At 44.3% G+C, this 17,476-nt stretch overlaps 1 protein-coding gene across 1 annotated transcript in view; it reads right to left on the minus strand.

Annotated features, from left to right (window-relative positions):
* Positions 1–17,476, minus strand: part of COL11A1 (collagen type XI alpha 1 chain) — a 623,839-nt gene that overhangs the window by 405,362 nt on the left and 201,001 nt on the right.

The raw sequence follows: 17,476 nt of genomic DNA on the forward strand, positions 1-17,476 counted from the left end.
CCGCTTCTGCAGTCCCCTGGTCAGATCACATGGTAATAAAAACTAAGCTCCAAGTGGACTATACCCACATCCACACTCAAAAAGATAAAAAACGTATAGTCTTCACCAAACCATGCTCCAGTGAGATCCTAGAAAAAACCTTACCTGATGCCCTAAAGCACCTAGACACCGTTAATGCAATCAACTCATGGACCACAATCAACATGGAGACAGCGAAAAAGATCTGCCCAACCATCGAAAAGGATATTGGAACCACGGCAAAAAACAAATCACCCTGGTATAACCAGGATCTTAAAAACATAAAACGCCGACTAAGACAAGCAGAAAAAGTCTGGCAAAGCAACCCCACAAGCCAACTACGTGACAGATATAGAACTCTCCTATACATATATACAACGGACATCAATGAAGCTAAATGGAACTTCTACTCCCAAAGAATCCACAACTACCAATACAACCTGAGAGTCCTGTTCGAGTATGTATCTCAGCTGACGCGACCCATCAACAACCCTTCACAAAAAGAAACCTCAAATATATCCAGTCACAGTTTCGCCCAATACCTTATAGACAAAACAGCAAAACTTAACCCAAAAGACCCACCAATCAACCTTGAACCCAGCATACAAACATCCCTTACAGCATCAACACGGTCACGGTTTGAGACCGTAGCCTCCATGGAGGTGGAAAACATTGTTCGAAAGATCAACCCAGCAGCACACCTGCTCGACCCCATCCCAACAAAAACCCTCAAGCTAATTCCGAACTGCCTAGCTAGACCCATCGCTGACATCACCAATCTCTCCCTCGAACAAGGAGTACTCCCAGATTTCCTTAAATGTGCTGTAGTCAAGCCTATCCTTAAAAAAAACCCAACTCGACCCGACCATACCATCCAACTACTGACCCATCTCGAACCTACCGTTCTTGGCCAAGATCATCGAGAAGACAGTCAACCACCAACCCTCAGAATTCTTGGAAAACCGCAACATACTGGCCCCTGCTCAACACGGCTTCAAAAGATTTCACAGCACCGAATCACTACTACTCACCCTCACAGACACTATACTATGAGGGTTTGACAAAGGCACATCCTTCCTCCTAATCCTACTGGATATCTCCGCTGCATTTGACACCGTCAGCCATAAGATTCTAATTCACAGACTCAGAGAAATAGGCATCAGCGGCACCACTCTCCAATGGTTTCAATCATTCCTCACCTACAGATCTTTTAAAGTAGCCCAAGGAAATACAACATCAGAAATAATCCCCCTCCCACAGGGAGTCCCACAAGGCTCATCCCTATCCCCTACCCTCTTCAACATCTATATGCTGCCACTATGCAAATACTTAGACAAAACAGGGCTCACCTAGTTTCTTTACGCCGATGACGTACAGATCCTGCTCCCCATCAGAGACAACATTGGCAATACCTTAAACCAATGGGAAGCATACCGGACAGACATAACCTCCATCCTCTCAGAAATGGCACTGACGCTCAACCAGAAAAAGATGGAAATTCTACACCTCTCCAGAAAAACTTCAACACCCATCCCCGACCCCACAACTCAATCCAATTACAACATGCTCTCGACAGTTAGAGACCTCGGAATCACCCTGGACCAGGAACTGAACTTCAAATGTCACATCAAGACACTGATAAAAGAATTCTACAAACTCCAAATCCTGAAGAAACTCCAACCTCTACTTCATCCCCCAGACTACCGGACGGTACTGCAGTACCTCCTTTTTGCCAAGACTAACTATTGCAACACCCTCCTAACTAGCCTTCCCGCATCCACCCTCAAGCCCCTCCAGCTTCTAAAAAAAATGCCGCCACACGGTCACTAACGAATAAGAAAAAACCAGATCTCATCATGCCCACACTCAAACAACTCCACTGGCTGCCCGTCCCGTTCAGATCTCAAATCAAAACACTCATGCTCATACAAAAAGCAATCCTTAATGACAAAGCCAGCTGGTTACAAGGATCTCTGACCTCCCACAATCCCACTAGAAATCTCCGCTTAACCAACACAGGCCTACTCCCCATTCCCTTCACCAAAGAAATACATAGAGTCTCCACTAGAGAACACGCTGCACCCATAGCAGGCCTTCACCTCTGGAACAACCTCCCACCCGCTCTCAGAACTGACCCCTCCACACCCACCTTCCGAAAGAACCTCAAAACCTGGCTCTTCCAGAAAGCATTCACTCTAGATAAATAATCCCGCCACAGTCTCCCTCCCACCAAATAACAATCCCCCTCACCCCGTCCCCTGCCCCCCCCCCCAGTTCCCAGTCCAGCCACTGTACATAATTAATTTAAACCTGAATATATTCTGTAATAAGTTAAGTTAATAAGCATGTTATATTTTAATACTATTTTGTAAAACTGTTACATGTATTTAGCTAGTTACTCAATTAAGCTGTTATATTGTATCATGTCATTAAGGCTAGCCTTAGACATCTTGTTATATGTAAACCAATGTGATATATCAAATCGAATGTCGGTATAGAAAAATAAATAAATATAATAATAATAATAATAATAATAATAATAAACTGTGATTATCTGGTCAGAGATCATCCCCCGCATCAAATTTGCTGATTTGAAACTGTGGACCAGAGGGGTGGCTAAGATTAATAGCCAAATGGGTAAAGCTGTTACTATGTTGGGAGGATGCAATGTATGGAACAGATAGGTATTACGAGATTGCGTAGAGTTGTGTGACAAAGATGGGGGTTCATCTATCCTGAATGGGAATGATGTTTCTATATCGTTTGAAGAAGGCTTTGTTAAATTAGTTCTGTGTAATTGTTAGGCTGCAGCTATGTCACAGGTCTTAGGGAATGAGTCACCACATTCTTTCGGGGGAGGAACCATTGGATGTCTGAGCCTCAGCGGGGGGGGGGGGGGGGGGGGGGGGGGGAGAGTGTGCGCTGTGGCAGCTCGGGGTGGCGAGATGTCATTTTCTAAGCCTCGGCTATAGCCTAGTACAAGACCTTGCAATGCATGGCAGACCTTGGGAATAGGGCTGCAGGAGCAGCTCTCAGGGTGCAATGGTTGACAGCACTGGTGATCAGCTCCTGGATGTGGGGCTGATGTAGGATACCAGCAAAGGGAAGGTGGGAGAGACATGTTAGGAGGCTCAGCACCTAGCCCTGTGTATATTGTTAAAATAAAGCTGCAGCCATATATATATTCCAAATCAAAGGACTGACTCCTGTCTATTTGTGACTTATACAGGGGCCCTATGGCTTGCACTTGGGTGGGGAAGGAAGGGCGGTAACCTGGTGCCCCTGTTGGAGAGCAGCCTCTGAGCCCTGTGCTTGGGCACTGCTGGTAATGGGCACCTCATGGTGGTTTGGCTGCCCCACCCTTACCTTCCCCCCCTGACTTGGCTTCCTGTAGGGGGAGGGCCAATTTCTCTTCTGCCTTCTCCCCCTTCCAGCACCAGTGTGGGACTTACCTGCAGCTGGTTTCTGTCTCTTTTGGGGGAATCTTTTGGCTCATAGGTTCCTTTGTTGAGCCACATGGGTGGCTGTCTACCTAGCCACACAACTCCTTCTGGGTGGATCCCAGTGGGCTGAGTGGCTGACAATGACATCATGGGCAAATGGCCCGATGCACCATCATATTGGTCGGCCGCCCAGCAGGAGGAAGACCTCTCTGGTTGGTCATCCCAGCATGGCACCTTATAATCTGGCCACCTTATGGGATGGGGAGGATGCCAATCGCAGATTTAAAGGGGAGAAGAGTCCAATGATCTCCCTTTTGGATCACCAATCCTCTGATCATCAGGAAACATTTCTCAGCCTCCTTCCCTGCACAGACTAGGAGTTTGAGTTAGATATTTGATTTAGGAATAGCAATGTCATTTTCTGTAAAGTTTGAATTATTGTCTCAGCAGGTATCTTAGCCTCGGGGGGGGGGGGGGGAGAGGAAGAGAGACGGGGAATCCTGGTGGCTCAGAGTGGCAATATGTCATCTTCTGAGCCTTGGCTGTAGCTCGGTACAAGGCCTTGAGATTCATGTTGGGCCCTAGCAATGGGGTCACAGGAGTGGCCCACAGGGTGTGTTGGTTGACGGCCCTAATGATCAGCTCCTGGATGTAGGGGCTGGCGCAGGATCCCAGCAAGGGAAAGGGAGGGGGAACAAGTTAGGAGGCTCAGCACCTAGCCCTGTGGATATTATTGCTATAATAAAGCTGCAGCCATATATATATATTCCAGATCAAACAACCGACTCCTGTCTGTGACTCATACAGAAGTGGGGGCCCCACGGCTTGTGCTTAGTGGATGGAGGAGGGGGTGGGGGCGGCTGGCTAGCTGGGTGCCCCTGTTGCTCCTCCCTTCCTGCTCCTTGTAGGCTGCTGCCTGGAGCAAGAAGTGGGGATCTCAGGTTATAAATATATTCAGTTACACAGTATGGACTCTTCCCCATGCACGCTGGATAAATAGGCTTTTGCTGTAGTATAAAGAAAAAGCAGAAAAAATTACTGTATGGTAACCACTAATTTCAGAACACCGGCTTACTTGTCAGCTCTCTTTCATTTGTTTTACCACTGGAAAACTGCAATTTTACTATGATTATGTATCGAACATAGAGATGTTTTAGCAAAGTCTGCTTAGGGAAGCTTACATAATTCATACCCAAAAATATGTTTTGCCCACTTGGATCAGTCTCTTATTTTCAATGCATGGAAAATAAAACCTTCATAGCACTTTGCCTTTCCCTGCTATGATTCTGAGCCCAACTTTAAAACCTATGGAGTGAAATTTTCAAAGGAGTTTTACGTGTGTAAAAGTAGCATATATCACCCCAATTTTCTAAAGCCCATTTATGGGCATAAAGTCAATTTACATGCATAAAACCTGAAGATTCAGTGACATTTCGACAGCAGGTCCGCTACATTGGAATTCGCTTCCTCAAGACTTACGCCAGGAACAATGCCATTTAACCTTCAGAAAAAAACTTAAAACCTGGCTGTTCACACAAGCCTACCGTTGAAGGAATCCATTTCAACCAACTCTGTCTCTCACCCTTCAACCCACCCTTTATCCTTCCCCTCACTCCCTACCTTTTTCCCTTTCCCCCCCCCCAACCTCAACCCACCTTTTTTCCCCCTCCCCCCACTCCCCCCGCCACCTCCCATCTGACATACCAAGTATATATCTGCTGATTATAATCCATGTTTCTGTATTACTAATTTATTGTTTTGTGTTAGTTTATAGTTTGTAATTTTGTTAACTTACTGTTTGATTCTTGATCTCCCATTGCTGTTATAGTTTAATTCTGTCCTATCTTCCGACATCCATGTTTTTACTCTCCCTGTTTTAATGTAACTTCTCATTTCTACTTATACGTTAATTGGTTTCCCCATGTTTTAATGTAAACCGGCACGATAAGACCTGGTCTTGAGTGTCAGTATAGTAAAAGAAGTTAAATAAATAAATAAATAAATAAATTTCAAAGGAGTTCCATGCATAGAAGTAGTGTGGTAAGTTTCCCCGAAGCCCCAAACAGCTTATTTATTTATTTATTTTATTATTTATTTTGGTATTTTTATTATACCGATATCCGTTTGCACATCGTATCGGTTTACATATAACAAAAACAGTGTTGAGAGCCTTTACAGGGAACAAAACTGTAAACAAGAGGTTAAATATGGGAGAGTTCGATACAATATAGTCGAAAAACAGCTTACTCTGTGTTTCCCTGCCGGACTTTGTATAAAAAATAATACTTTAGAAATAAAAACTGAGGCAGGTGCAGCTTTACTTATTTATTCTTATCAGATTGCCTGCCTTCCAGAGAACAAGCTACCAGACAGAATGGGGAAATGTTCTAAACATATGCAGTTAAAATTCATTCCTATATATTGAAGATTACTTCCCATATTAATCCATAGAAAGCAATAAAAGTTTAACAAATCAACTGTCAGTATCCATACCCTTAATATCAATATTCATGTACTCAGTACCCACAGTATCTGAATGTAATCCACTTTGAAGTGATTAAAAAACTGAATATAAATCAAATAAATATGTATATCATGCATTACCTATATGATCTAAAGGTCAACTAAAGCAGTAAACAACTTATTTATATAGTAATAATCAGTTTCTATCATATAACTTGTTTATCTCTAGCAGCATAAGCCATGTCATCTTTGGTTCTCTTGCCTTGTTGTTTCAGCCACATTTGTAAGCGTAACAGCGCAGTCTCTATTCTTTGACACCTGCCGGCAGCACTAACAAAGGAAATTGTCTAATTTGTCATGGTTTGGGAGAGCTCTGAAATGAAGGACATTTTTCTGAAATTTTGGAAAAAATCGTACTTCATGTTAGTGTACGCTAACAGGAGTTAGCACGCACTAACTTTAAAATGTTAGTGTGCACTAGCACGAGATTTGGGAACCACGAAAAAAAATCCCAAACCGCGGAATAAACGAAACTACCCACAGGGGACTCAAACTGAACCACGAAACAAACAAAAAAAAAAAGATATACATCTTCAGTAAATAGCGCATTTAAAACAAATCAGATAAAAATCTTCTTCACTCAACACACAATTAAGCTCTGGAATTCATTACCTGAGGATGTAGTTAAGGCAGTTAGCATACTTGGGTTTAAAAAAAAGGTCTGGACAAGTTCCTGGAGAAGAAGTCAATAAACTATTATTAATCGAAGACTTAAGAAATAGCCACTATTTATCACTGTGCAATAGCAGAATGGGATTTATTTGTGATCTTGCAGGTACTTGTGAGCTGGTTTACCCACTGTTGGAAACAGGATGCTGAGCTTGATGGACCCTCGGTCTGACCCAGTATGGCAAGTTCTTATGTTCTGTTCATATGCTCATCTCTCTTACAAAATAGCAACTACCATACATACCTATGATCCCTGCCCAGCAATGCCCCTAAACCACCCCTTTTTCCCTGGAAAACTGTGTTTGAGAAAACAAAAATATGTGCATGCTCTCGACATTTATAAAATAGCATATACGCACATTCATGCTGCTTACATGTGCATATGCTGTTTTCACGTGGAGGAAATTCACCTTTGTGCATATACAGTATTATAAACTTTCTGAGAAATCTTCAAGAAACATATGTTGATAATTGTGGAATGTAGCTTTTCCCGCAGACTATCAAAATCTTCTATACGTGATTGCTGGTACGTCTGATGTACTAACTTCCTATCAAAAAAGTATGGGCTAGATCCAAACTGCACATTATCTATTTCTTTAATTACATTTCTTTCTCACCTGTACAGACAAGTGCTCTTCTTAGCAAGTTAGAATTAAAATAATAAATACAAAATACAGCTCATTTTATAATTAAACAAGATGCTCTGGGCTATTGGTGACAGCTAGTAGGATACTTCTTGGATGGTTGAAGACATTGAACCTTCAATCATGATGCTTCTTGCCTTTTTGCTAAAATAATATCTTCCTGTCTTGTAACACCAATTTTGACAAAAAACCTGTCTGTGAACATACCTTGCCAACCTCAACATCATCCTTTTTCATATAAATTTCAAATTGCCAAGGTTTCTTAAGGGTGTTATGAGAAACGTTTTAACAGAGGCATTAGTTTTATGGAGGGCACCATAATGAATGGAAAGCACTGGGGTTGAATTGTTTTGAGGATGCATAAAATTGGTAGTAACATTTACACTGCAGCATTTCTTCCATTATTTCATGCTTGCAGGTCTCTCTTGTTATTTGGTTTAGTGATATCTCTGACTTCAGTCTGTGCTGAGCTATAAAATACAATTTAATGGATGCCAAAGCAGTGAAAATGTAAGAAAGGCTGATACAAAGAAAAGCTAAAAACAAGAGTAAGGAAAGCACACCAATAAGCACTGCTCCTAATGTGATACTCACTGCCCAACCAAAGAACAACACTGGAGGTTTTGAAGAGCGCCCCATTCTGTTCTTTTTGACATATAATATATATTTTCACAGGAGATGAGACAAAGGGGCCTAATGGAATATATCTGTATACTTGTGTTAATGTATATATATAATAATATATAATGTAAACAGATATATATATTATATATATATATATATATAATATAGTATACAGATATATATATAATAATATATAATGTATACAGATATATTCCTAATGGAATATATCTGTATACTTGTGTTAATGTATTCTGCCTTGAGGCGACTGTTTTAATGTATTTCCGCCCTGGAGGCGACTGTTCAGTTCCTTGTAAACCGGTGCGATATGTATTCTTTACAGGAACATCGGTATATAAAAATTAAAAATAAATAAATAAATAAATATCTCAATGTACTAAGGGAATTTAAAGAAATTCTGGCACGTGTGCATGTAAAACAGCATGTATGTAAATTTATGCTATTTAAAAAACTGCAACATATGTGCATATATGGGGGTTCGCAAGTAAACTTGCATGTGTAAAAAAGAGGCAGGCCACGGCAATCTAGGGAGGGGCCAGCATTGTTATTTTACAACCTGCCAAATAGATTTGCATAAGTCTTTTACTTGGGGATATTTACTAGGGATGTGAATCGTTTTTTGACGATTTAAAATATCGTCTGATAGTTTTTAAATCGTTATTAATCGTTAAAGAGTGCGATACAATAGAAATTCCACCAATTTATCGTGAAAAAAATCATTAATCGGGTTAGTGCACAATAACGGGAGTTAGGACACAACCTAAAAACCCACCCCGACCCTTTAAAACCGCTCCCTTAGCCTCCACCACCATCCCAAACCCCCCCCCCCAAACAAGTTTTAAAATTACCTGGTGGTCCAGTGGGCCCCAGGAGCGATCTCCCGCTCTCGGGCCGTCGGCTGCCACTAATAAAAATGGCGCCAATGGCCCTTTGCCCTTACCATGTAACAGGGTAACCGTGCCATTGGCCGGCCCCTGTCACATGGTAGGAGCACTGGATGGCCCACGCTAGCTCGAGCGTGAGAGAATGCTCCTATGGCCGGTGCCATCTTGTGCTCCTCACATGGTAGGAGCACAAGATGGCGCCGGCCGTCCATTGCTCCTACCATGTGACAGGAGCCAACCAATGGCTCCGGTAGCCCCTGTGACATAGTGAGGGCAAAGGCTATTGGTGCCATTTTGAATACCGGCAGCCGACAGCCTGCGTGCAGGAGATCATGCCAGGACCCCCACTGGACCACCAGGGACTTTTGGTAGGTCTTGGGGGGGTCAGGAGGGTGGGAGGTTGTAGTTAATTAAATTTAAAGGGTTGGGATGGTTTTTTGGGGGGGAAACAAATACATACGTAACTAATGAACGGATCAGGGTCCCCCGAGAACGGATGCAACGGATTTGGCTCCCCACAAATACGAATTCCGAAAGGAACAAATCCATCCCTGCTGCACATCCCTAGTGCACATATCATTTGCACAATTATAAAATACAGTAGTAAATTTGTATGTACCCATATACTTGTGCACATGAGCAGTTTTGAAAGTTACCTTCTTAAAATTGAGTTAGCTCCTCATGAACTTCATTTTCTGAAAAATGATTGAGGTTTACCTCAGTTCCATTCTTATTTGTGTTTGATTTATGGAGTTATGCTTCTGGCCCTTCTACAGTGAACACTGAACAGAAATATTTGTTAAGCAATTTTGCTTTTTCCTCATAATTTTGTACATACTCCTCCTGTTCACCTCTGAGTCACACAATGCCCCGCTCCTCTGTCTCTGCCATCTGCACCGCCACCGATGCTGCCACCGCACCCCCCCCCCCCCATGTGCACGCTCATGATCTCTCCTGCTTCTTAAAGGGCCAGCGGTGGGAAACCTTCCCATGGCCCCTACTGATGACATCAGGACAGGGGACTGTTTAACCCCTACCTGATCATCTGGTCCTTGCTTCAACAACAGGTCCCGCTCTGGTTAAGAGTTGTTGGTTGCTCTGCCTGCTCCGTGTGTTCCTACTCCTGCCCTGGTTCCCCGCTCTGCTCCTCTCCTCTGTGACTGCTTGCCTGGATTCTGACCTTGGTTCGTCCCTGGATTCTGTTTTGCTTGCAACCTGCCCCAACCATCTGCCTGTTCTTTGGTTCCTCTGCTTGCCACCTGCCCACAACCTCTGCTATGCCTGACACTGCCTCCTGTCTTCATGGGACTCATTACCCTCTGGAGGCATATGCCTAAGTCCAGCCGGCCCCGGTACCCAAGGGCTCAACCTGCAGGGAATGAGGGCTGGTACTGGTGAAGGGCCAGTTAGGTCTCCACTCCGAGCGTACCTGCCTCCAACAGAGGACCTACAGGAGGCCTTCTTCTGTAGGTAGCGTCAACCTCGTCTCGTCTAGGGGTCCACTGAACGACAGTTATAATGGAACTCAAATATGAAATTTCAGACCTGCTCCTGCAACCTATCATTCACATTTGCCTCTATACCTGAAGACTGGAGGGTTGCAAATATATGGCAGTTTTTAAAAAAGGTCCCAGGGGTGACCTATGTGCCTGACATTGATGTTGGGTAAAATGGTGGAAGCTATTGCTATGAACAAAATTAATGGTCATTTGGATAAACATGGCTTAATAGGGATGTACAAAAGAAAAAATGATGTTCATTTCATTCATTCATTTTGTGGGAACCTCACTTTGTTTGTTTCAATAGTTTCAAAATGAAAACAAATATTAATTTATTCAGTTAATTCATTTTTTTTGTTTGCCATTAAAAACAATGGGGAAAGCATTGCAGCCTATTTTGGGCTCCAGAACTGGGGTTTTCTCATCAATTCTCATGACATTTGTGGAAAGAAATCATCAGAAGGGGGAAAGAACTCCATTACCTAGACTGTGGCAAAATGGCACTGAAAGTGGCATGAATAGCCTAAGACTGTGTAAAGGGGCAAAGAGATACCAGCAGTTTCAGGAGTTCTCCAAGGCATTGTCAGAGGAGCAAAGAAGCAGAAAAAGGGGGAGGAACATCGCAAGAATCCGAAAGAGGGCACTAACAACAGTGGCATGAGCCCTTCAAAGTGGCACCAAGAGTGGCATCGACAACTTAAGGCAATATGAAGGGTAAAGGAAGCAGAAAAGGAGGCAGGAAAACCCCCAAGGCCCTGATGAATGGGCAAAGCAGCACAAATAGTGGTAAAACACCAAGGCAGCATGAGAGATGCAAAGCAGCCCTCCAGAGTGGCAGGAGCATCTCAAAGTGTAAGGTCTGAGCAATGGGAACAAGGCAGAATGGCAGAAAGAACCCCAAGGTATAAAGTCTGGGTAAGGCAACAAGGCAGAGTGGCAAGAGAGCTTTCCGTCTTCCTGTGGAAGTTCTTGCCTCTTGCCTAATTTAGTGCAAGACAAAGATCTGATGCCAGTATAATTTTTCTCATAAAGTCCAATGCGGGTTCAACACACATTACATATGCAAAGGCAAAACAGTGGCTGGCTGTGTAGCCATAAAGTTCAGGCTGTTTCAGAAGTTCACAAAGCAGTATAATTCACTGAATTGTTTTATTCCAAAGGCTCCAAACAAACAATAGTTCAATCAAGGTACAGTCCCTCGACATGGAACTGTGTTTCATTGGGCTGCATCAGGAGGGACAAGATAGCTCATTTTAGGGATGGGCCAATTTGGTTCCATCCCCGGATCATTGGTTTTATTTTTGTTTAACAAAGAAACAAAACTCACCCCAGTCCTTCACATTTATTAAAATATGGAGCCTCCCCACTAGTGGAACACCCCACCCACCCTAGCCTACCCTCCTGATCCCTCCAAGACTCACCAAAATTCCCTGGTGGTCTAGCAGGGAACCAAGGAGCAACCTCCTGCTCCCAAGCAGGCTCCTACTCCCGAGCCAGCAGCTGCCATTAGTCAAAATGGCGCTGGCCGCCCCTTGCCCTTACCACATGACAGAGGTAACCGGTGCCATTGGGCAGTCCCTGTCACATGGGAAGGGTTGTTTTGTTTTGTTTTTTAAGTGTGTTTTTTTGGCTCCCCCCAAAAAGCGATAGGAAAAACACAGAATTTTGTGTGTTTTACTAGCAAATGTTTTATTCCCAAAATGGAGCAAAATAGGAAATAAAGATGATAATCCTATTTTGCAGCAAATGAATTCCCACACCTAATGATTTTAAAGCATAGAAATATACCTTCAATCCTTCTGTTTAGCATTACTACAGAGAAATCTGTAATAGAACATTGAAGTATTTAACAATGTTATATTGTTTCATTTATTATGAATATAGAAAAAATCAAGGTGCAGGAGTTAACTTGAGTTTCACATAGCAAAAAAAATTCATGACTTGAAAAAGTGAAAAATGGAGAAATTACTTACCTGATAATTTTGTTTTCCTTAATGTAGACAGATAGACTCAGGACCAGTGGGTTTATGTTCCCCTGCCAGCAGATAGAGATGGAGCAAGCTGATGTCACAGTATACATAACCCTGTAATGATCCCAGCGTGCCAGTATTCTCTTCAAAATCAACTGTGGACAGACTAGCAAAAAATTGATTAAAAACAAGATTAAAAACAGGTAACCAGAACTGTACTCAACCAACCATAAACAGTAAACTCACATTAGATTCTAGGTACCCCAAGCTAGGGACTGGATGAACAATTACACTAATACTTTGGGATCCAGAGCCCCACAGGAGGACTATTGACACACTCATGTGACAGCCGAGATCAGGAAGCTGAGTCTATCTGTCAACACTAAAGAAAATGAAATTATTAGGAAAGTAATTTCTCCATTTCCTAGCGTGTAGACAGATGGATTCAGGACCAGTGGGATGTAACAAAGCTACTCTCCAACATGGTGGGAGTCTGCCCATGGTCCAGTCAACACCACACCTGCAAAGGCTGCATCCTCCTGGGCCTGCACATCCAGATGATAAAATCTGGAAAAGTGTGTACGGAGCACCACGTTGCAGCTTGGCAGATATCGACGGGAGTCAACAGACTAACCTCTGCCCATGACATTGCCTGAGCCCTAGTGGAATGAGCCCTAACCTGAGTAGGCAACGGCTTTCCAGCATCTACATACATGGCCATGACTACTTCCTTAATCCAATGAGCCTGCATAGCCGGAGCATCCTGCTTATTCCTGTCGGGCATATGGTGTTCATCAACTGATACACTTGAGATATCAATCTCTGGATCTGAACTTCCAGTAGGAAAACTCTCTCCTGACCCATGTCGAACCAGACCCCCAGATACTCTGATGACTGGGATGGCTGAAGATTGCTCTTGGTCAACTTGGCCAACTGAGCTCCTGCAATAAGGAGATCCCCTTATGTGTCCCCAAGTGACTCTCTTCCTGAGACTTTGCTTGAATCAGCCAGTTGTCCAAATATGGGTGCATCAGGATTCCTTCTTTTTGCAAGGCCACAGCTACCACCACCATAATCTTGGAAAATGTTCTGGGAATGTTGGCGAGACCAAATGGCAACACCCAAAACAGATAATGGCGCTCCAACACCACAAAGTGTAGAAAGCGTTGGTGTTCCAATCAGATGGGAATATGAAGGTAAACCTCTGACATATCCAAGGAGGTCAGAAATTCCCACAACTGCACCACCGTTATTATAGAGTGTAAGGTTTCCATTTGAAAATGAGTCACCTTCAAATGATGGTTGACCCTCTTGAGATACAAGATGGGACAAAAGGAGCCCTCCTTCTTGGGCACAACAAAATAAATGGAATATCGCACCATGCTCTATGCTTCAATGGCAGAGGAAATGTGGAAGAAAGGATTTGCCATTCACAAATAAGCAGGGGAATAGCTTGCTTGTTGCGGCGGTTACTTCCCCAAACCAAATAAGCCTTATACTTCACTTTCAATGCATATCCAGTGTAGCACTCTGCTTCAATGGCAAGGGGGAATGAAGAAAAGAGGATTTACATTCAGACAACAACCAACAAGGACTGAATTGCATAGTCTGGTTAAACAAATAAGCAAGGGGGTAGCTTGCTTGTTGCAGCGGTTACTACCCCAAATCAATTAAGCCTGATACTTCACTTTGAATACATATCCAGTGCAGGTCACTGCTTTACTGGTGGGGGAATGAAGAAAAGAGCATTTATATTCAGACAGCAACCAACAAGGACTGAATTGCACATGCTGGGTAAACAAATAAGCGTGGGAATAGCTTGTTTATTGCAGTGGTTACTACCCCTAACCAATTAAACTTGATACTTCACTTTGATTAAGATCCAGCACTGCTCTCTACATCAATGGTGGGGATGGAAGGAAATTAGAACTATAAAGTTATCAATAAAGGCCCTGAACTCAGCGGTCAGAGTAAAATATAAGTATGAGAAAAATAAGTGTGAAAGCTTGCTGGGCAGACTGGATGGGCCGTTTGGTCTTCTTCTGCATTCATTTCTATGTTTCTCTGTTTACTGCGAAATTCCAGTGCATACTCTTCACATATCATCTCCAGAACCCACTAGTCCGATATGACCTCGAACCACCTCCAATAAAAGAGCAAGAGACATCCCCCTATTTCCTCTTCCAGAAGGTGGGTCAGCAAACCTTCAGAGGGAAGCTTGGGAAGGTCCACCACCCAAGCCCACTCCTTTCTTGGGCTGCCATGGCGAAAGGGCTGAGACCTACCTAAAGGTCAACTCCGATGAAAAGTCATCCCTCTGTAGAGACGAAAACACCTGGAACCCCGGAAAGGATCCCTCATACCTCATACCTAATCGGAGAAAGTTATATTTTACTCAACGCACAATTAAACTCTGGAATTTGTTGCCAGAGGATGTGGTTAGTGCAGTTAGTATTGCTGTGTTTAAAAAAGGATTGGATAAGTTCTTGGAGGAGAAGTCCATTACCTGCTATTAAGTTCACTTAGAGAATAGCCACTGCCATTAGCAATGGTAACATGGAATAGACTTAGTTTTTGGGTACTTGCCAGGTTCTTATGGCCTGGATTGGCCACTCTTGGAAACAGGATGCTGGGCTTGATGGACCCTTGGTCTGACCCAGTATGGCATTTTCTTATGTTCTTATGTACCAAAGGGGCACTGTAACTGTCCCTTATCCTCTGGCAATTAAAGCACTGGAGACTCGCTCCACTTACTGGCCAGTTTCTCCAACTCGCTCCCAAACAAGAGTGAGCCTGTAAAAGGCATCTTGGTAAGATTGGCTTTAGAAGCTGAGTCAGCTGACCAATTTTGCAACCAGAGTTGCTGCCTGGCCGCTATCACCAAAGTCACTCCTCTGGCCGAGGTCCACACCAAATCACAGCCTGCATCTGCTAAAAAGGTGGCAAAGGGCTCCATAACCACTCTGGAATTCCCTCCAGACTCAACCTCCCGAGAGAGAAGCAGACAATATCTCACCACAAGGGTGCAAAAGGAGGCAATTTGTAAATTCATTGCCCCTACCTCAAAAGGCTTGCTTAAGAATAGCCTCAATCCTTCTATCATATACATCCTTCAAGGCTGCTCTTCCCTCTAGGGATGTGAATCGTGTCCTCGATCGTCTTAACGATCGATTTCGGCTGGGAGGGGGAGGGAATCGTATTGTTGCCATTTGGGGGGGTAAAATATCGTGAAAAATCGTGAAAAATCGTGAAAAATCTAAAAATCTAAAAATCGCAAAACCTGCACATTAAAACCCCCTAAAACCCACCCCCGACCCTTTAAATTAAATCCCCCACCCTCCCGAACCCCCCCCAAATGAGTTAAATAACCTGCGGGTCCAGCGGCGGTCCGGAACGGCAGCGGTCCGGAACGGGCTCCTGCTCCTGAATCTTGTTGTCTTCAGCCGGCGCCATTTTCCAAAATGGCGCCGAAAAATGGCGGCGGCCATAGACGAACACGATTGGACGGCAAGAGGTCCTTCCGGACCCCCGCTGGACTTTTGGCAAGTCTCGTGGGGGTCAGGAGGCCCCCCACAAGCTGGCCAAAAGTTCCTGGAGGTCCAGCGGGGGTCAGGGAGCGATTTCCCGCCGCGAATCGTTTTCGTACGGAAAATGGCGCCGGCAGGAGATCGACTGCAGGAGGTCGTTCAGCGAGGGTTCCGGCGCCTCGCTGAACGACCTCCTGCAGTCGATCTCCTGCCGGCGCCATTTTCCGTACGAAAACGATTCGCGGCGGGAAATCGCTCCCTGACCCCCGCTGGACCTCCAGGAACTTTTGGCCAGCTTGTGGGGGGCCTCCTGACCCCCATGAGACTTGCCAAAAGTCCAGCGGGGGTCCGGAAGGACCTCCTGCCGTCCAATCGTGTTCGTCTATGGCCGCCGCCATTTTTCGGCGCCATTTTGGAAAATGGCGCCGGCTGAAGACAACAAGATTCAGGAGCAGGAGCCCGTTCCGGACCGCTGCCGTTCCGGACCGCCGCTGGACCCGCAGGTTATTTAACTCATTTGGGGGGGGTTCGGGAGGGTGGGGGATTTAATTTAAAGGGTCAGGGGTGGGTTTTAGGGGGTTTTAGTGTGCCGGCTCACGATTCTAACGATTTATAACGATAAATCGTTAGAATCTCTATTGTATTGTGTTCCATAACGGTTTAAGACGATATTAAAATTATCGGACGATAATTTTAATCGTCCTAAAACGATTCACATCCCTACTTCCCTCTATGGGGATAGTTGTCCACTTAGACATGGCACATACCAAAGCATCCACTTTGGGAAAGCACAAACACTCTCACAGCCTGATCCAGGAGGTACAGGTCATCCAATGTTGACTCCCTTTAAAATTTGCTTCTGGAGTATCCATTACAGGTCAATCAATTCCTGGATGGCATCCATCACCGGGAAAAAACAAGAGGCTTTGCATAAGGAAACCAAAATGGGATTCTTCCTCAGCTCTCACATAGCATCCAAACCAGGAACACCCAGCTGTTTCAAGGTCTGGGGAATCAGGGCCAGCAGTTCATCTCTATGAAAGAACCGCAACATGGTTCAATACGATTCCATCCCTGGAGGAATTTCCCCATCTTCCAGGGAATCCGGATCAACCTCATCATCACTGTCATCCAGATTCCTGTCAGGAAAACCTGCAGGGAGCCAGGGCAAGCCCTGGCACCTAAGCATATGACTGGAAGAGGGAGGAACCACTGGCTGAGGGTCCGACTGGACATAAATGGGGGAAGAGGAGGACTCCACTTGAAGAAAGACTTGTAAGTCTTGAAAAAATTCCACCCTAGCAAAAGCAGCTGGATCCAGACCAAGTGCAGAAGGAACTGGAGCTGGTCCCACAGAACTGCCCTCACCAGCGGAGGAGCCAGTGAAGGGAGAATCAAGATCTGGTGTCCCCCCAAGAAAAGGCAGTGACCAATCCATCATCAGAATGGGAAGAGCCGGACTTAGCAAAATCATAGGAAGACAACTCTCCCTGAGCATCTGAGCACTGCTGACACAGGTTAGAAGCCAGGTCAGGCTGAGAAGCCCTAATATGACAACACAAATAAAAGACGCTTAGGCTTCTTGCATACCAGCCCCATTTCTGAGGTAAACATGTGTCCGAATGGTTCATGCTTAAAAATGAAATGCGCCCAAAAA

The sequence above is a fragment of the Rhinatrema bivittatum genome, chromosome 10 (assembly GCF_901001135.1).
Source record: "Rhinatrema bivittatum chromosome 10, aRhiBiv1.1, whole genome shotgun sequence".
Classification (NCBI taxonomy): domain Eukaryota; kingdom Metazoa; phylum Chordata; class Amphibia; order Gymnophiona; family Rhinatrematidae; genus Rhinatrema; species Rhinatrema bivittatum.